Below are 23131 nucleotides of genomic sequence, written 5' to 3'. Positions count from 1 at the left end.
AAGTCAGCATATCTAAACATATGTTAAATATGCATGTCTTTCCAAAGGAAATGCAAAGGGAGTAATATTTGGACAGATGATTTAGAGTCATATGTGTACCTAATTAAATGAGGCGGAGAGTAAGGAGACTTAAGTAAGCCAAAGTTGCTCCATAGTGTGGACAAATGTGTATTTGTGGAGGATCACAAATTCCTAAACAGTGACTTACTGATTTACTGAAATAAGACCATGAGTTAATAGGATGGGCTGTACATGATATGCCTTGAGGAAGTCCTTACTTGTTCCCAACTCTGACCTTACAATAACACTGGCCAGATTGTTTACAAATGCATGATAAAAAACATGAAATAGCATTCAGTGTTGCTAATGTCTTTTAATAGACATTAAGGGATCTATAGACACTTTAGGGATCTATTCAGAAAAAGATAGATTAAATCAAGCTTCCATTTTAATAAATCATTGAACTAAGTGTATATTATGTTCATCATCTATCTATTTGTAGTATGAATGTACTGTTCTTATCTATTTTTTTCACTTTTCAGTAGGTAAAATTAACCATTTCCTTGATCTTACTGTCATGACATTTCATTCAATTTCTTATTTGAACTTGAATTTTTGTTGTAGGGTTTTGTGTTATTTATAGATACACTTTATCTCTTTGAGCTCAAGAATCTTTCAGGCACACAAAGATGAATACAACAGTTTGTTTATATTTTAAATATAAATACATACCTGTTTTCATGATACATGCAAATAATTATTATGTTATATTGGATATGGCAAAAAGCCTAACATGCTGTGAGTTCGACTAACAGATTAAACTTAGCAAATATTCCCAGGAAAGATATATAATAACATTGACATTTCAATTGGGTCCTTAAGAAAAGGGTAGGATTTGGAAGTTGGAGATGCATGGAAGGTATTTATAGAGAAAGGAGCTGCAGAAACAAGACAAAAGTGCTCTATGTCACAATCTTGATGAGAGCTTACAAAGTGGTTAGGAAAATGCTACAGATATCTTCATGAAGGAAAAATAGATGGACTCCATGGAATCTCAGAGAGAGGTAAGCACTAGTTCTTTGGTGGTGGCAGTGAGAATGAAAAAGAGAAGATTGATGCTGACACATTGCAAACATGGTTGTGGTATGATGAAAAGGATGTACTGGGCTATACTGAGGAGTTAGAGGAGATGCTTGTAGACTAGCATTGCCATTGTGAAAAAATAAGGCAGACAAGAAAAAAGAGACTCTAGAAAAAAATAAAGTAACTGCTCATGTTAAATAACAGAATTTTTTTCCATAAATCTAATATCATACATGTTCATTTTTCAAAAAACAGGTTTCATAAGTGGAGGAGAAGGGTTAATGGTGGAGACTATTATCTATCTATTATTTGTGTGTGTGTGTGTGTGTGTGTGTGTGTGTGTGTGTTCAAAGTGGTGATAATACAGGGTAGAGGGAGTAATGGGATGTGTAAAGGATGGGGTAAGAGATCCAATTTATGTCGGTCACAATGGAGACCCTCTCTGATAAAGTAAAATTTGGGCAGAGATCTGAAGGTAATGAGGGAGCAAGACATGAATATCAGGAAGAAAAATGTACAGGATGGAATGAACAATGGTTAAGTCCTTGGTGTGGGGATGCATGTGCTTGATGAGTTTGATTGGCAGCAGTGAGGCCAGGGTGGCTGGGCCAAAATAAATAAAAGCTTTAAATAAATGAGGTCAAAGAGGAAATCTGGAAAACCTATGGAAGGTTTTATGGGTATTATTTTACATAAGATTGAAAACTATGGCAAGAGTTTAGCAGAACGTTAACAAATTATTTGTTAGCAGAATGACTGTGCTTTTGCTTAGAGAGTGACACTAGGGAAGCAAAGAGTGATAGCTGGGAAAAAGGTCAGTTGATCATTGCAGCTGCCTAAGTGAGAAATCACAGCGCCTTGGACCTGCATACTTCCCTCTAAGAGACAGAATAGTTAAAATCAGTATTTAAGGGTAGAGGAGGGTGGGCTTTCTAAGAGGAGCTATAAGATTTGAATCAACAGTTTTATAATTTTCTCATGTGAAAAAGATGTAGAGGAACAGGTCTGTAGAGAAAAATCATGAGTGTTGTTTAAAACAAAAGTGAGATAATAAGTAAATGAAAATTGAAAACACGTTTGGCTATGAGTCTGAAGTTCAGGAGAAATTTTAGGGATGTTAACACAAATTAGTAGTGTGTAACACAAATAAGGGATATTTAAACTTAATGGGATCTTATTGTTGTTTAGTTTTGAATTTATATTGTAACTTTTAAAATATTATTGTTATTTATTTACTTATTTTTTTTTTTTACCTTAACTCACCTCTCCTGTTTTCTTAGTCCCTTTTGAGAGTCCCTAGGATCTTCTGGTTTAAAGTAATATCTCTGATAGTCTAATATCTTCTCATGCTGATAATAATATATACACATATATATAATCACATATACTGGAAAGTTGTTCTTACTCATTTTAAAGGGATTTTATTATTTACAAATTTCTCAGTTTCTAACACACAATAGACAACTTCCCATGTGCTCCAACAACATAATGTCTGCATGATACTCTATAAGAGGCATTAAATATTTGTTAATTTATTCAATCATTTATAACTTTGATTGATATGAAACATATTTCTGCTAAAAACCTTACTATATACATCTGTGTATATTTTCAGGTTTTTATAAGAAAGTTACAAAGTTCACATTTTTACCATTGATTTATGGGATTGTCCTTGTCCTTCTCATCTGCATCCACACTAGCAGTGAGCCTTGTTGGTTTTTTAGTTTCTCCAGGATTACTCTCATGATTATATAGTGTTAGCCCATTGTTGCTCTAATTATCCATTTCTTTGACTACAAGGGAGATTTTTCTTTTTCTTTGAATTGTCCCAATATCTAGAGGAATTTCTCACATGCATTATGCGTTTCTTATATATTGGTTGACTGATTGTCTCACTTGAATTTCCTTGTCTTTCCATCCCCTTTTGCACTTTTCTCAGACTCTACCTTGCTGAAATGTTCACTTGCCCAAATGGTGGTCACCTCTTACTTGGCACTTGTGAATGTTCAAAGTTCATTCCAAAAGTTTTTAGCACCTGTGCAGACTGCTGGAGCCTGCCCTTTCCCTGAGCTCCGGTCTTATTATAGTATAATTATAATAAAATAACCATTATGGCTTGCCTACCCCCCTCCTACCTACCCTACTTTGACAATTGGTTAATACAGAAAGTTTGTTTCATCAAACTATACTCTGCAAGTGCTTTCTTTTTTTTTTTTTTTTCTTGTTTATGAACCACAAAAGGCCCAGGGTTATCCTTGGAGCTGCTATCATTCCACCCTGAGCATTATCCTATAACATGAGATTTTTATCCTTCTTCACCCCCCAGGATAGGGAAGAGGGAGGTATTATAGTAGTGACTTTGAAATTTGTGTAGCTATTACATATTACTTCCTTTGTAAGATCTTCCTGGACACAGTAGTTGAAGTGAATTACTCTAAACACATACTTGCTTTACAACAAGAGGCAACACAGATTAATCATACAATCTTGGACTCTACATAAAACAGGCACATAGTTTGGTTCCAGACTATATGCAATTTGAAGAAACACATAGAAAACTCTCTGACATATGGTAAGAGCTCAATATATAACAATAACAATAATAATATCAATGATAATAAAAAAAAAAGCAAAACACAAGTTAACTACAGAAGCACAGATGAGCATAGAGTAAAAATTTACAGAAGCACAGATGAGCATAGAGTAAAATATTAACAACTGCCTAGCCAAGGTAATTGGATGAACACTGTCAGAAAAGAGCAGAATCAAACATCTCTGAACTATACGGTATTAAATATTGTGGACAATTTCATGATTACCTCAGCAAGAGATGAAGCTTATATGTACATCAAGAAAATTTCTTCATGAATGATGATGCCTCTGATTGGTTTCACACATTTCTTACATAGCCAGTACAAGTGTGATTCAATGACATGTTGCAGTTATTATAGTCTTTTAAATTATTAGGATTCCAGCTATAGCATTCTCTAAAGCCTGGTTAGCAGTTGTAATAGTTGCTTACTCTTTTATAGATGTGAAAATGATCCAGTGATTTCCTGCTTTAAATGGTCACAAATCTGTCAAGAATCCAAGACGTGATGCATAAATACAATGCCACACAATGCTTGGAAAATATCTGGTTTTTATTGGTGACATATAAAATATCATTGACAGTGGCAGAGACTTTTATATGCCTGTAACACCTTAGAAAAAAACACTTTATTTTTTCCAAATTATGCTGTTGGTACTTTGCCCAAAAGCCATTTATATAACATAGGTTTTGATGTTGCTATAATAAGTACTTCCAAAGGTTATATTGAACTTTATGTTAAATAAAATGAGGTCCTAATTTTGAATATTTTTTATTAGAAGGAGACAGTTGCTTGTTATTTACCGAAAAAAAAATTCTTGAGGCATTTATACATTTCATAATACATTGACTTTTGTATTTACCCCAACCCCATACAGACAGAAAAAGAATCATCGCTTGTCTTTAGAGTCTAAGTTCCTGGCATATTGTTGAATTCTGAAAGGCAAAATAATCATCCTAATATTGATCTGTGTATTACATCTAAAAGTTATGATTGACCAGAGGGCAATAGGTGTACATCTATTTTAGGTATAGTTAGGATTGAAATACACTGATATAAATGATTTACTAGATGGAGACTAGAGACTCCAATTGACAGGACAATAAAAATCTTGTACAAACATTTGAGGTAAACATAAAAGAATATCTGACTTTTATATATTTACATTATTGTGAAATTGTAGCTTAATTTGGAATAAAACAAACAATATAGACCAAAGGAATTATCATATTATATACAAGGATCAATTCTGCAATCCAGATAATCTAGATAATTATTCTGTATTTCCTAAATTATCCTATGTTATTATGTATGATGATATGTACAGTAGAATATATAGAAATGTCATCTCTTTGCCTATTTGTTTTCTTGGTTTTCATTTTCTTCCTTGCATGTTTTTCTTTTCTTTCTTTTTACTTAAATAGATCCTATCCAGCTCTGCAGACCAGAGTTCACTAATTTATTCCTAATTTCTGGGTTCTACTGTGTATTTGAATAAATATTTATGCTAAGTTTTGATAGGCAGCTTCTTACATTCTGTACTTATGTCAAATTGAGTTCAGGTCTGAAAATTGATAGCTGAAGCTTTCTAGATTCTGATTCTTGATTCCTTTTGTATTCTCTAGGTATAGGAAGTGTTTCTCTGAAATACAGATTTTTGCAGTTTGTGCCGTTCTTGAACTGCACACCCCTAATCATGGCCTCCAGCTTCTGTTACTGTTAGAATGAGGGTGCTCTCTCCCTCTGAAGACTCTTCTGGAACCAGGCCTCCCAGGAGCATCACCTGTGGTGCTCTCTTGAACTTTATTACATAGTGTATTTGCATCATGTACTTACCTTATTGCAAGGTTGGCTTCTTGTGAATAAATGTCACTTTCTCAGAAATGGCCTTCCCTTAAGAAAACAATGTGAGGGGTTCTCTTCCCCGACCTCTAGTCATTTTCTATCACATCATTCTTTTTTATCCTCAGTAGTGCATTTTGTATTATCATATTTCATATTCTATGATATTTTCTTCTTCTGTGTTTTCTTCTTTAGTGCTTACCTCTCTACACTTAAAAACAATAGGCTTCTTCTGAATAAAGACTATGTGTATACTTTTGGTTCCCAATATACCACTTCTACCTTCTCAAATATATTTTTTGAATGAATGAAGTAATGACTTAATACTAAGAGGTATCACTAGGTCAGTAGATTCCTAATCTCTTTAAGCAAATTAAATAACAATAATGTTAAATAGCATTGGAGCCTTCGAAAATTTGGCACAATTCTGCATCATACAAATGTTTGTCAATCATATGTAACTACTAAGGACAAATGTTTCTGGGGTATTTCTTTCTTGCAGTAATTTCAAATCTGTACCAGGAAATCAGAATTATGTTGATTTTTATCAAAAGTGATCAATGCATTTAATAAACTATGAAAAATGTGTACCTTCTACAACTTATGATAATTTATATATAATAGTACCATGCATTCATTTCACACTTTACAAAATGCATTTTATACTTATTAATGTAATTCTATTGGGCACCTATAGGAAATATCATTACTGCTCTAATCAACAAAATTACACAGCTAATTGTTTAAGAATGGCTGTTGAATCTGGATTTGCATCCTAGGTTGACTACAAAATTTTGGAATATAATTTCAATAACATGCACATATCTTATGGAGAAATGATATACATTTCATTCAGGCAAATTAATTATTCAGTCTGCATGATTTGAAGTTTTATAGTCTGAGTGAAAATATTATCCTTTAGCACCTTTGGGCTTAAAGATTTAAATTAAAATGATATTTAGTTTTCTTCTAGGGAAATCCAGACAAGAAATACAATTTTAGCATGAGGGAACATCTAGTTTTAACCTACAGTTGGTCATAATCCAATTGTTTTAGCAATATTCCTTTTCTCATTTCTAAATGTGTTTGCTGACAGCCTTGATTTCTCCCTTATATCATTAAGGTTTTCATGAAAGCTATCTATAGACTTCATAATCCAGACAAATGCTACAATTTAATCTTATCTTTAAAAACAAAACTGCACTGGCCCAAAATTTTCAGTATCATTTTCTGCAGAAATCCCTTTCTTTTTTTAGGAGCTCGATATATAAACTCCTAAAAGTTTTATGTTGAAAGCTAGTTTTCCTTAAGTCCTTGATAACCAAACCAACAAAATATTTTGATTGTTGAAAAATACATATAGATTAGAAGTTCTCTGGTGCTGATTCCAGTATTTTGTTTTCTCTCTAACGTGAGCTGCGTAAGAACAGCAAACAATATTTCTGCCTACAAACAACTGCCTATTAGCATTGATCACAATAGCCTTTCCTCAAACATGTCCTCTTCGTTTATAAAATTCAAATGCTGAATTTTAATCCACCTCTTCCGTGTGTGCTTTCGTTCTATTTTCTCAGAAATCAACTTATCTTTCTCTTTCTCTTGTACTTTTAGGTTGCTTTTCATACACGTTGTCATTCTTTTGGGGATATCATCTGTTCTCTTGGCTTACACGCCAATGCTTTATGCACTTATCAGTCGCACTTCTTACCTTAGAATAAACGCCACATATACATATATTATCCGTGACACATAGTATCCTAACTCAGTCCACAATTTTAATAGCTTCTTCACAGGTAAATAATTCAGGCAAAGTTGCTGTCCCAAAAGCATCCTGCAAGAGAACGAAGAGCCCCGCCATGTAGAGATGGCCTCCCCTTGAGAACCACTATCTACTCCTTAACCAAACTTCACTGCTTTCAGTCACCTAGGCATGAGCTTAAGAGTGTAGATATTAGAGAATCACATGACTTGGTCAGCATGAAATTATGTAATACAATTTTGTTTCTGCAATGTTTTAATAATCTACCCAGTCATAAAGAGCAGCACTTGGACTACTTCTCGGACTGGCACTTCTTTTTGCTATAGTTCACATTTTGATAGAGAACAACTGAATATCTCAAGTTCCCTTTGATTTAGTAGTCAGTGGTAATTTTCTGCAGTGTCGCTGCCTATGACACTGAAGCATATGCGTTTCCAACTTATAGTATCTAGTGCATACTTTATTCAGTAAAGGGATCTGCATAATGACAGGCAACCTGTGTTTTTGCCATGGAAGATTTATTTAATGTACTCATACGTCCATGAGGGCAAAGATGTTTGACTTTATTCCATGCATTTCCAGCACATGAAAATATACTAGATACTAGTCACAAATAAATAATTCAAAATGATTGTTAAATGAATGAGTGAGTGGTTAATTTTTCTGATATATGTCCCTTTTCACCTACCGATGATTTATTTCTTCTTTATTACTATTACTATGTAGCTCCTAAACAAATCTCTTTCAAAAAGTGAAAGGAGATCATCTGGTCCTGAACGACTGATACTTTTACTTGCTGTGAAGATGTTATTTACCTAAATTTTGATCCCAATTAGCCCCATATCAGCATCAGCCCTCTATATTATAACAGATTTTCATAGACCCCACCTATTACAAAAACCAGTTTCAGAAACCTTTATCCAAACATATTGTTCATGGAAGTTTTTCCTCCAAGATCACCTACCTCATAAGTAAATAAAAATTACTGGTGTAAAGATAATTTCAAAGCTCCTCAACTAGAGTAGCTTCTAAGTTGTATTGTTTGGAATAATTTCACTATAATAAGAAACTCAGTTCAAGTAGATAGGCTTTGAAAAATGCTCCTCTGCAACAATGTTTGTGGTTAGTCTGTTTAACTTTAGTGGTAAAAGTTGATACTTGTATCTCATTAGCAATTAAATTTGAATATCTTCTATAATCAGTGACGCTGAGCATCTTTTCATGTGCTTATTTGCCATTCATATATCTTCATTAATGACTGTCTGCTCAGATTTCCCAGTTTTTAAAATGGTCATATGTTTATTGCTTTGGTAAGTTCTTTATATATTCAGGATATAAGCTGTAATCAGATATTTGATTTGTTAATATTGATTATTGCCTTTAAATTTTTTTAACAGTGTATTACAAAGAGCAGTTCTTATTTTAATATAACCATTTTTTATCAATTTAGTGTTTTATGAGGTGGTTTTTTAATATATCCAAGAAATATTTGCGTCACCGAAGTTCAAAATGACCAAAATGATTCTCCCTTATGTTTTCCCCTTACAGCTCTAGATATTTTTATTTAGGTCTATGATACACTGAGTTAATTTTTATAAAGTACAAAGTATTAAGGTTTATTTTTTATCATATAATTGTCTAATTGTTTTTCTGCCACCATGTGTTGAAATGACTATTATTTCTTTAATGAATTGACTTTGCACCTTGATGAAAATAGATCAATCTGTTTTGTTGGTCTGTTTCTGGAATTCTATTATTTTTCCCTTGATCTGTTTGTCCATCTCGATGGTAATATCATACTGTCTTGATAACAGTAACTTAACGAACATGAGTTAACAGTATACATTCACAAATTTGTTATTCTTTTTTTGCTGTAGTTTGGCTATTCTCTGACTTTGCATTGCCATATGGATTTGGAAATAGCACCTCAATTTTTAACAAAGATAAAAATAAAAATCAACTCTGCTTGCTAAGATTATGATTAGCATGGAATCTACAGATTGTTTGGGGGAGAATTGACATCCTACCTATTTAGAGTATTTTTATGTAGAAACATAATATGGTACTTTGTTTTCTTTTTTTAGATTTTCCTTAAATGTACTCAGTATTTTTTTTCCATTTTGAGCATACAGATCTCACATAAATTTAGTCAGACATATCCTTAAATATATCATAATTTAATTCGAATAAATTATTATATTTTATTCAATTACTAAATGTTCTTCACATTGTATAGAAATGCATTTTATTTTGTATCAATTTTACATCCTACAACTGTGGTAAACAAACTCATTAGCTCTATTAACATTTTTTTGTGTAGATTCAACAGAATTTTCTGTATATGTCATCCAATACTCTGTGATTAAAAATAGCATTACTAAAAAAAAAAAAAAAAATAGCATTACTTTTTCCTTTTTAATCTGTATGTAGGTAATTATTTTATTTTTTTTCTTCCTTTGAGAAGAGAAATAAACAATGTAAAGCAAGTTTTCTGGATCTCTAAGTACTTATTTCTTACAATTCAATCTGTAATGCTGTTAACTAGTCAGTATTGTTTTCAGTTATAGGAGCCAATCTATTCCATTTTTACTTAGTTGTTTGAATTTAGCTTCCTAAAAAAGAAATCTTAATAAATAAGCCAATTTTAAAGCAGGCTATTTTTATTCCCTCTTCAGTATCTCAAAGATACTGTATTCAGAAAGGTACTGTATTCACAGCTGAAGGATTGATCTGGAACACTAAAGATAATGTCAATTTTCAGCATTTTCATGTCTCTCTTCTATTCCACTATGTAAAATGTTGTGTGTTACATCTTAGACTTTAGTAGCTTTTCCCATTGTTTGGGATTAACACTCAGCTCCTGAGTAGTAAGGGAGAGGGGAAATGCAAACATTTTGTATATGAGAATAAGAAAGCCAAAGGATCCTTGTCGTAATACGGTTTGGAGTAAGGGTGAAATCTTACAAGCTAAGGAGGAGAAAATCATGCAAGGTTTAGCAGTCATAATGAAAAGTTTAGATTGCATTCCTGTGCAGGGAGATGGGTTTTAATTAAGGAAATTGTTTGATCTGATTTATGTTAAAAACGTAAATCTAGAATTTGGTGGAGAGTGGACCTTAGGGCAGCCACAATAAGATCAGGAAGCCCAGTAATAAGCTATTTTATTTTCAGAGTGCAGGCAGTTCAGGATGGTGAACCAAGTATGGCTACAGTAAAAATTTAATAAAAATAGATAAATTAAGGATATATTTTCACCATGAATTCAAAGGCATTTGCTGATGAATTGGATAAAGACTTTGAGGGACAGTGGGAAATTATAGCTATCTCCTGAATTTTGGATGAAGCAATTGAATAGCTAGTGATGCCACTTACTGGAGTGGAGGAGGACTAAGCATGATATCTGCCTTGTACTAGAAGAAAAGACAAAAATGTATGTATGAAATGCATTAGGATTTAAATGCTATTATTAGAGAAATGCAAGTGGGGGATTATGCATGCAAATAGATATGAGAAATTGAAGTGCAGGGTAGAGGATAAATCTGGAAATTGCAAACATAATATGATAATATTAAGGGGAAAATATGAGGGGAAAATATGTACAGAAGAGAGAGGAAATAGGGCCTCGTTTTCATAATAAATAATAGGACCATGTGACATAATAAGGAAATTCCAGGGATATAGAAACAAAACAGAAAGACATGTGTCAGAAAATCCATGGGAGGAAAATGCCATCTACACTAAATGCTGCAAATAGATAATTCCCAATAAAATAGGAGGTATTCGCTAATGAGTGAATGGATGACTTTTATAAGAGTGAGTTCAGTAGAGTGATATAGAAATAAATCAATTTGAAATGGATGAAAACAATGCTCCCTCACTGGTATTTAAATGTGAATTTCTTTAGTTGTAATTATGTTAAGACTTTATTATTATTTTAACAAAATAACTGAAATTTGCAGTTGACAGAGGTGAGGGGTGGGGATAAGGGTTGAAATGGGTGAAAGTAGTCGAAGGTACAAACTTCCAGTGTAAAATTGTAAAATAAAGTAGTCCTGGGGATGTAATGTACAAAATCATGACTATAGTTAATGCTGTATTGCATATTTGAAAATGGTTAAGATAGTAGATCTTAAAAGTTCTTATCGCAAGAAAATACTTATAACTATATGTGGAGATGGATATTAACTATACTTATTGTGGTGATCATTTTGCAATATACATACAAATATTGAATCATTATGTTTGGGGAGAGTTTGCTGATTCCTGACATTTTTTTTAGCGAGGGCTATTATGTACTTGATGTAACTTAATCCTGTAACCATCCCATGAGGTGAACGATGGGTCTCCTGTTACAGTGGAAGGGTCTCTGAGAGCTTTGGTAACACTTCATGTAAACTCTGGTCCTCACCAGGACACAACCAGTGCTGGCAGGTTCCCACTCTCTCTCCTCACTATGGAGCTCTGCTTAGCCGCCTGTTTTCTGTCTCAACCTACCCCTTGGGGTATGTCAGTTATATCTCAATTAAAAAAAACTTCCTTTGTTTTTTAATATTATTCACTCAATTCTTAGTATCTATTTTAGTAAATTATAGAGCTCTCAAGTGTTGTAATTATTGGAACCTGAAGAATCAAATTTGACAGATCAAAATAATCAAAATTGCCAAACCCATTAATGTGTCTTTTTCTGAACCAATGATTGCAATGGGGATATAATGCCCATATTGGCTTATGTAGGCTTAGTTTCGTAAATCATGCACTGACTGGTAGGACTGTGTGAGCAGAATGACTAGCTAAGCCTAAAAATGGACCATCCCCACGCAGGTCAAATTCCCCAGTCTCCAAAAACCATTACGGAAGAGATGACGTCCATACTTGGAATTAATTAATAAGATCCACTACACTAAGATACGAGAGATCCAAATCAGAAATCTAAAGCAGGCATAATAAACAAATGAATGTGTTATGTTGTATAATGTCAAATAGTATAATAACACAAGCTGCATAAAAATATGGGTTTTTTGGAGAAACCATAATCAATAGTTGTGAGCAATTAACATTGTGCAACTGAACGACAAAAGATAATCAGTTTATCACAAAAAAAAATAGGATAAAATAACAAGGGGGGGAAATAATAATAATTACATTATATTCTGTGTGTTCTTCAACAAGGCAGGAGAACAGATGCTCCTAGCCCATTTAATGTTAAAAAAATATATTAAAGATTTCAAGTTTAATTATGAAAATAATAAACTTTTGATATTATCAATGTTTTGACATGCTTTTTTCATATACTTGAGAATTGAATATATCATTCGAGATGGAAAGAATACATTATCATAATGCTATTTGTCATCTTGTACTCAGATGCCTCCAACTTCCTCCCACAAACACACTTTGCTTTGGTATTTACAGTAGCTAATAAGGCAATCAATCAGATCAGGGTTAATTTTGGGAATTAAAGTCGGGGAGCAATATAAGGGATTTTGCAGCTGCCACTCAGTAGCTCTTCATATAATTATAACTTTAATTTTGTTCTGTATTTCAGAACAAGGACTTTTCTGTTTCTTTGTGGGTTCTTTTTGCTTGTTTTTTTTTTTTTCTTTTTTCTGTTTTTCTTATCTTTAAATTATGGGAACTAAAAACAAGTCCAGTTCCAACAAGTCATGTTATTATATTCTTACAGACTCTTTCTGGAATCTATTCTTTAGCATTAAGGACAATTGAGAGTACATTAGTCTTCTGCGAGGTCTTTTTATGATTCTTTTGTTTCTAAAATAAATTACAAATAGCATTTTCCTTATTCCTTTCATTTTAAACTACATTTCATAAGGCTGGATAAGCATAATATTTTTTCCAGCTGTTTCTATGGCTGCTTATTTTTTGAGCACAGTCTTCACAGCACTGATTTCTAATTCATGGAACATTCAGTGCAGATTGTTCTTACTCAGTATGCATAAAAGAGTCTACATTGGTTAGTCAAAATGTAGGTACTTAAAACTACCGTGATGTGTATAAGCCTGTAGTCATCATTAAGATAAAGGAAAATGCAATTCTGCAAATGTTTTATTTTAATTTTCTGCATTAGCCCCCCCCCTTTAAAAGTGTTATAGATAAGGATATGTAATTTACCTATTTTCTGAAAAGAACATAAACTAAATACCCCTAAATTATACAAAATAGATTTGCATTGAGATAGCAATAAGAAGAAAGTTTTAAAAGTAAATGTTATGTAAAAATTTAGCATTCTTGAAAAAAATCATTATTAGAGTAATAGGAATGCTGCCGCTGCTGATAATGATGTTTGTAACTTTACGGGCACCAACTCATTAATCCTATTAATCCCAATCCCATTAATTCATTTCAAAATCTGTTTCTGTTTGCATTTACAGTGAAAAATTTAAATATTTGCCCATTTTATTTTTCACAAGAAAGTATAATAGATATACAAGAGGACCTTTATGGAATCACTGATAATCTTATTAAAGTCTTACCAGTCTTCCGGCATACACTGCTCCTACCATCCCCTTGTTGGTTCGACTTCTCATTCCTTTCTGATATCCCCATAACCTTACGTATTCTCTATGGTTTCTCTCACCACTTTTCATTAAATTAATTTTATTTCAGGATGTGAAAAAAATGTATTGTGAGAAAGGAATGAGATAATTAATGCACAGCAATTGGTAAAACAGCAGCATATAGTAAGCATTATACAAAGTCATGCATTTTGCAAAATTTTCCATTTTGCAGTAAATTTCTGACAACTATCCTGGGTGCTGTGACACAGTCTATTTTCTAATAACAGGATAAGACTTTCTAGCTAGTTTTAATCAGGAGATCATGTGGGATAAAATAATCAGTTAAAAAATATGTCTAGATTATTAAATACTTGGAGACATTGACTAAAAAGACTCATACAGTTATCCTTATGGTCCTTGCTGAAATGTTGCATAAACCACACAATCTCAGTTAGTTCTTGTGTGTCCTTGTTTTTTATTTTTTCTTTTTAAGTGGAAAGGATCCAGTACAGTGCGAGAGTTTCAATATGTAATACACAAGAGAAAGTAAAAAACAAAAAACAGGCAGTGATGTAATCTGAAATACTTGGTAAATACGTGAATAGAAATGATGTTATATTTGCTGTAACAATTGGAAAAAAAAATCACTCTACATACGTTGCATCTATAAAATGAGTAACTTTCAGATTATTTCTATTTTCTAAATACATGTGATGAAAAGGAGTTTAGAAAATCTTAGATTATATGAGAGTGTATCCATCACAAGAAATCAATAGTAATTTTGAGATTGGTCTGTCAATATAATACATATGAACCCACATGTCTGCATTCCCTATTGTGTGACTCCCTTTCTCAACACCAGGCTGCCATGATTCAGAACTGGAAAGAACAGAAAGTTGAAATCATCCAGGATTTGAGATATGTTCCAATTGTGAAACAAAAAGACAGAGCAGTTAGAGTGTTTGAATTCATGGAAAGGTGTTTTTGAAATGATGGCCAGAGAAATCTGAGATTGCTCATGAGGGACATAAAGAAAATGAATAGATATAGTGAAATAGAATTCTCTGAACAAGCCTGAAGAACAGTTTAATAAATTGATCAGGAAAAAAAAAAAAGAAGGATAAGAGTTTGTACGTATATGTAGAAAGTGGCATGTTTGTGTTAGCAGTGTTTAAGATGGACACAAGACAACTGACAAAATTCATGTTATGACTTTTGCTGTATTTTATTAGTGGACCTAATGAGAATATATTTGTACATGGAAAATTTTAATTGTTAAAAAACCATGAGTTTGACAGGTTATCCTATGGAGACTGGAACTACCAGGAGGCTTAGAAAGCACGGAAAAGAGGGGAAAACTTTAGATCAAGTGGCAGTTCTCGTTCTCTCTCTCTCTCTCTCTCTCTCTCTCTCTCTCTCTCTCTCTCTCTCTCTCTCTCCCCCCTTCTTCCTCTCTCCCTTTCTCCCTCTTTCTTTCCTTCCTTTGTTCTTTCCTTCCTTCCTCTCTTCCTTTTTTTCCTCTTCCTCCCCCTCCCAGTTCTTTAATTCTCTCTTATTATTCAATAAATGAGTGTTCTGAATGTTGGTAGAGGACAGCTAAGAGTGAGTGCATACTTGCCTTCATTGATAACTGGCAGAAACCTTAACATAGCAGAGGTTCTCAGAGACAATAAAGGCTAAATGTCTATTTGGATAAATGTGGATCAAATAGTATATCAATTCTACCATCTGCCCTACAGGTACAAAGGGTATGAGAAAATAAACAACTATCATATGAAAGCCCTCAATGGAATAGGTGCCCTTAAGGTTGAGAATTAGTTTCCAAATAAAAGAAGGGGAGGTATAGGATGTGCTCAAACAGATAGAAAATGTGAGGAAAATTGCTCATCTGGAGTTCATATGATAAGGTCTTTGAGGTGAAGAGATGTGAAGAGATCAGTGGAGGAGCAATGCTGGCACTTGAGGTTTCAGTTGATGAAAACAGGGTGATTATGAGAAAACCCCCTTGTCCTAAGTCTCACTTAAGGAAATTTGGCTCTGAACCATGGATCATCTCCATTGACTAGAGTCACAGCAAATTCATGAACAGGATCCACAGACAGAAAAGAATGTAACAGGTTAGGTAATCCATATCTAATAATTTTCTACTATCCAGGATATAGCTTAACATCGTAGAAAGAACATAGATTTTGGTATTTGATTAACCTTTAATTCAAATCTCAGTTCTTGACATATCATGTGTGAGTTTAAAGTTCATAGTGTAGGTAGTATTTGGTTCTTGGAGATGTTATTGCCCCACTCTGTATTCTTGGATTTTGAGAAAATTGTCATCTGGGGTTCTGAGAATCATATGACTGGTGTTACATCAGCCCTGCAACCTGAACTCTGACTTTGACCAGCCAGTGCAAATGCTAGCCTGTAACTTCTCTAATTTCCAAACTCTGTACCTATTTCCTTTTTCAAGTACAGCAACCTTGTTCAGCTGTATCTCCAGAAACTCTAAAATACTTTATTTGTCCTTCCAAAAAAAGATAGGTGATCCAGAGCTGGACACCTATCTTTCTCTTGAATAATTTATCCTATTCGTGCCGAACCCATAACAAGTGACACCTTTGCTTCTGTAAAATTTCCAAAGCTACCTTTGTGGATCTACTGACATTTTTGGATCTACTGAGATCATTGCAGTGGTATCATCTGACCTAAAAAGCATATTTAAGAAATTAGTTTTGCATTAATCTTCTGAACCCAGAAAATATTTTTTAGTAATTTCCTTCAATTCTGTAGTCCCTAAATTTTAATGCAGAATGAACCCCTGAAGTAATTATTTAAACTACAACCATCAGAATAAGATTCCAGATATTCAGATGAAGGGAATCTGAGTTTGGGGCCTAGTATCTTCGACTTTTACAATATCACAGGTGATTATGATGCTGTCTATGCAACTGTGTGTATTTTGAGAAACTAGTTCCTCAACTTACTATGGTTCTGAAGACAAATTTTGAAGGCCGCATTTTTCTTAGTTTCTGGAGAAACAAATTTAACCACTCTAATGAATTCTCCTAATCTTAAAAAAATAAAGGTGACTATGTGAAGAGAAGGTATGTTAGTTAGCTTGTCTGTGGTAATCATTTCACTATGTATATGTATAGCAAATCATCATGTTGTACATGTTAAGTAAAACTTAAAAAAGAACTGTATCATTAAGCTCACCTTAAATAAAAATTTTAAAATAACTATCATTAAGCTCAAAAAACTGCATGCGAGGTCGGATAATTAAATTTGCGAACTCGCCTCCTGGTGCTTACATTGGCAGCATTGTACAAATAGCTTCATAACCTTGGTATATCAGTGTCTCACAGCTGTTCATGGTGACGTGTGGTGGTGTCTTGTTGAGTGACGTTCAATATTGTCATTGTGTGTTCTTGTGTGCCATTGTAGGAATGTCTGAGCTTGACTTAGAGCAATGAATGAACAATAAATTTCTTGTTAAACTTGGCAAGAGTGGAAGTAAAATCAGGGACATGTTAGTCCAAGTTTATGGGGATAATGCCATGAAGAAAACGGCAGTGTACAAATGGATTAAATGTTTTTCTGAGGGAAGAGAATGAGTCACTGATGAAGAGAGGTCAGTGCAGCTAGTATCGAGCAGATCTGACAAAAATATTGCAAAAATTCATCAAATTGTGTGTCAAAATCATTGGCTGACTGTGAGAAGCATAGTAAACCAAGTAAACATCTATAGAGAAATACGAAAATCTTAACTGAAAATCTTGGTATGAGAAAGGCGTGTGCATATATGGTCCCTAAGGAGCTTGCTGATGGACAAAAGCAAAGGAGAGTCAAAGTTTGCCAAGACCTCTTGGAAGGCAAGACTATGTTTTGGGCCATGTTATCACTGGTGATAAAACATGAGTGTACCAATACAATCCTGAAACAAAGCACCAAAGTGCACGATGGAAGTCAGCCAATTCTCCATGACCAAAAGTTCTGTCAGTCCAAATTAAGAATCAAACGATGCTGCTAACCTTTTTTGATATCAGAGAGATTATTCATTATGAATTTGTACCAACTAGACAAACAGTTAACCAAGTTTACTATTTGGAAGTGCTGAGAAGACTTCATGAAAAATTTAGAGGACCTGAAATTTTTGCCAATGCATGGCTCTTGCATCACCACCATGCACTAGCTCACAAGGCACTGTATGGAAGGGAGTTTTTACCCAGTAAACAAATAATTGTATTGGAGCACCCTGCCTACTCACCTGATCTTGCCCCCAATGACTTCTTTCTTTACCTAAAGATAAAGGAAATACTGAAAGGAAGACATTTGGGTGACATTCAGGACATCAAGGGTAATACACCAATAACTCTGATGGCCGTTCCAGAAAAAGAGTTCCAAAATTGCTTTGAAGGGTAGACTAGGTGCTGGTGTTAGTGCATAGCTTCCCAACGGGCATGCTTTGAAGGTGACCGTAGTTATATTCAGCAGAAGTAAGTATGTAGCACTTTTTCTAGGATGACTTCACAAACTTAATTGTCAGATCTCATATTTGGGGATATAAAATTTCACTTTCATAATATCTGATGACTTTTATGAAATGATTTTTGGTGCTTTTCCTACGATATATATATAATATTTCTTTTTGAATTTTACAATTTTATTAAGATTTTTAATTATATATTCACTTAAATAAAGTATAAGGTATGCTCTTATTCTACATCTCTGAGAGAAACATGGCAGAATGCTAGATTAAATAAACAGTTTAATTAAGGATAGTATATGGTTGATTTAAATATGAGAAAATTAATGTTAAAGATAAACGTGCTCTCTAGTTATATAAATTTAAGGAATTGCAAACTTAAGAGCTGAGTTTTACAAATGTAATTTGACTTTCTAAACTAAAACCTACAAAATAAATGGTAAAAATTAAATGTCTGTTATTTTCAATTGCTATTTTTAAAATTTACTCACCAAAAGAGTAGACATCATTTTAAGTTATGAAAATACAGAATGCGTCACTGATTGCCTGTTCTTGTTCATTCCAGTGTTAGTCAGATGTATTTGAAGAGAAAGATTATGATGTTATCAAAGTTGGATGCCTTTCCAAGCACTTTTTTCACTAATTATCTTTGGAATTTCAGGGAGTTAGGAGCATTTGAATTGACTTATAAAGGATTAAGGATAATATGGAAACATCTGCTCCTGTCAACATCATTATATTTCATGAGCATCAGTTTTATAGAAAGATTTTTTTTTATTTCAAAAGAATTAGTGGTCCAGAAAATTGATATATGCTCATTAATAATGTACAGATTTGCTGTCATTGTGGCAATATCTAATTATACTGTGATGTACAGGTCTAGAATGGTGGTAAGAAAGCAACTGTTTCCAAAAAGAATTGAAAAATAAAGTAGGTATAATCATACTAGATGATTGTTATTCCTTTACAAAATGAAAGCAGCATCCAAGTAGAAAATTTTACTTTTCTTGAAACATAGTTTATGGAGTGTTTCTGAAGCACTCGATTGATAATTAGTTTCCTTTTTTATGCATACAATTTTAGAAAAAATCAGTTGCCATATTTTGATGATTCAAACTTGGATTTTTTTTTTGTTTTTTAAATCACCACTAGAAATGGCATGGAGGATGTGAGGTTTAGGAGGACAGGCCCTCAGCCTGGCACCTAAGGTTCACATTCCATCTCAATTCAAAACCAGGACCTTGACCAAGGAACTTAGCCTCTGTTTCTCAGTTTACTTATTTGTAAAAAATGAAATAAAAGTCCGTATTGTAAAAGGTGTTATGAACATTTAATTAATGTATATAAAGCATAAATAAAGCAACCCAAGTTTTTACTTATAAAACATTTGTGTTTCCATTTCCCTAGTCTTCCACTTGAGATCTCATCTCTCTTTTTCTGTTTCTCTCTCTCTATATATATAGATAGATAGATAGATAGATAGATAGATAGATAGATAGATAGATAGATATTATATATGTATGTGTATATACACACATGTGTGTATATATACACACATACACACATATGTATATATACATGTATATATATACACACACACATATATATATCTATATCTGTACAATCTGTATCTATCATCTATATCTATAATTTCTCCTGTCATGAAATTTCTTCTCCCCCTACCCAAATCTGTAATTATTTTTAGGTTCCTTTTTTTCTTGCAATTTTGAGGTTTTAATTATCTAACCAATGTTTATAAACTTGAGAGTTTATTCAAAAAGACTGTTGCAATAAGAAGAATGCTCTGACTGCAAGATCTATAGCCTCGTATCAAAAAACAACAACAAAAAAAAGTTTTCTTGTATGAGGATAATATAGAGGACCAACAGAAACATGATAAGGAAACTTTATAGTAGAGTGGCTGTTAGAGGATAATATTCTTTACTTTAGAACTTGCTTAAGCTTAGGGGCAAATATAAATCCAAGTACATGCAGTGTAGGTAGGATAAAAACCTGAAAATATTTTGGTCAGTCCAAATCAGTGGATAAGTAATGGGCAATTGAGAACACTTAGTCCTGCTACTCAATAATCAGGAGGTCCCTACTTCAGAATAAAAAGTACGGAGATACTGAACATCTATTGATATTGGCAATGATTTCTATAAATCAATTTAACAAATAGAATCTGCTATCCATTCATGAGTGTGGTATTGTTTTTAGTTTCCTCTTTTTCTAGGTAGAGACAGCTCTACAGGCTTCTCCTTCCTTCAAAAACAAAAACAAAAAACAAAAAACAAAAAACCTCTCACTCCACAGATCAGGGAACCAATGTGGGATTCTGCCAGAGCCTGAGCATGTCTATTCAATTATGTATCCTGTAATAAGGGGGAGAAAATACAAAAATACAGATGGGTCTTGGACATAACTGTCCCCAAGTGACGCAGACAAACCTGAACTAAAACTCCGCTGATCACCTCTTTGAGCCCCCACTCTGACTGGTGGGCCACAGAGATGTTTTGGGTCTCTTGGAATTATTCTCAGTTCAGAACCAGGGTCCAGTAGTTCCTGAAAGTTCTGATTATTTCCTTTTCTCCCATAAACCTTGGGAATCAGATTTATGTCCCATTGGAGAAGGCTAAGAGGGAAAAAAAAAAAAAAAAAAAACTGCACATTTTTGGTAGTGAGGTCCTTTCTCAAAGGGACGTAGTCTCCCTTTCATTCAAGAGATTCTGGCTCCATAAATTAAGTCTGAGAATTGATTGAGGGGCCATGACTCTCTGTTTTTACAATTCAGATTAAACTTTTGCTCACTGGACCTAGAATGTGTCTGCTTTTGCAGATCACGTAATAATTTAGTAGACTTTCTGTTTTGCTTCTTGGGACACCATGATCAACTACTGAATGACATAGATCTCTGAGAGTCAGGCAATTTCAATTGCTGCTTTGATTCTACTGTCGACTGTGGTAAACTACACCCACTCTGCCTTTGGCAGTTGAGTGGCACCACTTGGCCCTTGTCACCTAGGGATCCACATACTCCTGTTGCATTTAGGTTTCCTGATTCAGTGACTTCTGTTACCACTGTGATGCCTGCCCTACAGAGAAGAGTGATCACAGAGCTCTTCAAGAATACTGAGGCTCACTCACTATATAATTATGTTTCACAGTATTGTTGAAATATGTTTTCTTGACCTGCCCAGTGTGGTTGAGTAAGTCTTAAACAATAAATTCACTTTAACATTCCAATCTCCCTGAACCTTTGAATTCTTTCCTCTACATTAAGGCAAGGCAGGTCTGGAATTTCCAATTTACTTACTGTGAGACATCTTTGGGCCTGTGTTTCAGCAAACAAACCAAAAAGATGTTTAGAGCCCTTCTAACTCCCAGAGCTGCAACATTAAATGCAAAATATTAGAGAGCAGTGCAATTTATCCTATTGGTCACAAATTTTCCTCACCTTGAATGGCCTGCTGGGACTTGAGTCCAATTATTGGTCTAAAAACAAAGGGTGGCTATGGGACTGAGTCCTGAGGAGAATTGGCACTGTCTTACATAGTAACTGCCTCAGAGGAGGCCATAACACTTTCCTCAGGCAATGCAGTAGAGTTAATTCTCTCAGGAGGGCAGAGAGGCTGATACCGCTGAAGGCAGGAAAACCACTTCTGATGGGGTCAGGGAGGACACTCTATGGAGGGTGGGGAGGGTTCTTCCACTGGCAAAAAAAAAAAAAAAAAAAAAAAAAAAAAAGCTTCATTAGAATTTAGGGACTCCGTGTCCCTGATCTCATCAGGGTATTCCCAACAAGCCCGCATTACAATTTATAGATCCTACTCCTTTCCACTCAATGCCCTCACTTAAACAGCAGACTTGCTATCAATCTGGGAGTTCAACTTGCATTATAATTCAGCCAACTTTGGGATGAAATTTTGCATTTGATTTTCAGCAATCTTAGCCCTGCAGCTACAGGAGATAAAATCTCCTTCAAGGCACACACAGAAACTCTTAGGTCATGTATGTGGTGTTGGCCTGGGAATTTGAATCCCTGAGCTCATCCTTGTCTTATGCCATGTTGTACAATGACATGAGGAGTAACCAGATGACCCCATTATATTTATTAGTTTTCCCAAATTAATCGAAATTGTCAAATATGTAGTCACCTCACTTCTTGCTTCTTCTATGTAGTTGATTGGTAGTAGCCAATGCAGATATTTTGCATGTCTCTATTGTTAGATCATGACATGAACTGTCAGTGTTCTTTTTTACACTGGAAATAGAGTCATTAGCATCTTTAATCAGATTAGAGAGCCAATTCCAGAAACCCTGAAACCAATTGAAAAACTCATTTTAATATCCTTCTCCTAGAACCACTCTTGGCACCAAAATCTGTACAAGTCAGTGTTCTCCAGAAAAGCAGAACTGATAGGATATTCATAGAAGAAAAGATTATTATAAGGAATCGGCTCAAGTGACTATGGATGCTGGGAATCCAAAGATCTGCTTTTCTGTGTATAAGCAGGAGACCCAAGAAAGCCAGTGGTGAAATTCAGTCCATGTCCAAAAGTCTGAGAAGCAGGGGATGGGATGGTTTAAATCCCAGTCAGAGGGCAGGAGAAAATGAATGTCACAGCCCCACTGTCAGGCAGAAGAGGTGAATTCTCCCTTCCCCCAAATTCTGTTCTATTCAGGCCCTCAACTGATTGAATGCTGCCCACCCACACCAGGGAAGGCAATCTGCTTTGTTAAGTTCACCTATTGACTTATAAATGTCATCCAGAAACATCTTCAGAGACACACCCAGAAATAATATTTTGCCAAATATCTGAACAACTCACATGACCCACTCAAGTTGACACAAAATTAA

The sequence above is a fragment of the Rhinolophus hipposideros genome (assembly GCF_964194185.1).
Source record: "Rhinolophus hipposideros genome assembly, chromosome: 7".
NCBI classification, from domain to species: domain Eukaryota; kingdom Metazoa; phylum Chordata; class Mammalia; order Chiroptera; family Rhinolophidae; genus Rhinolophus; species Rhinolophus hipposideros.
This window is presented reverse-complemented; position numbering follows the sequence as displayed.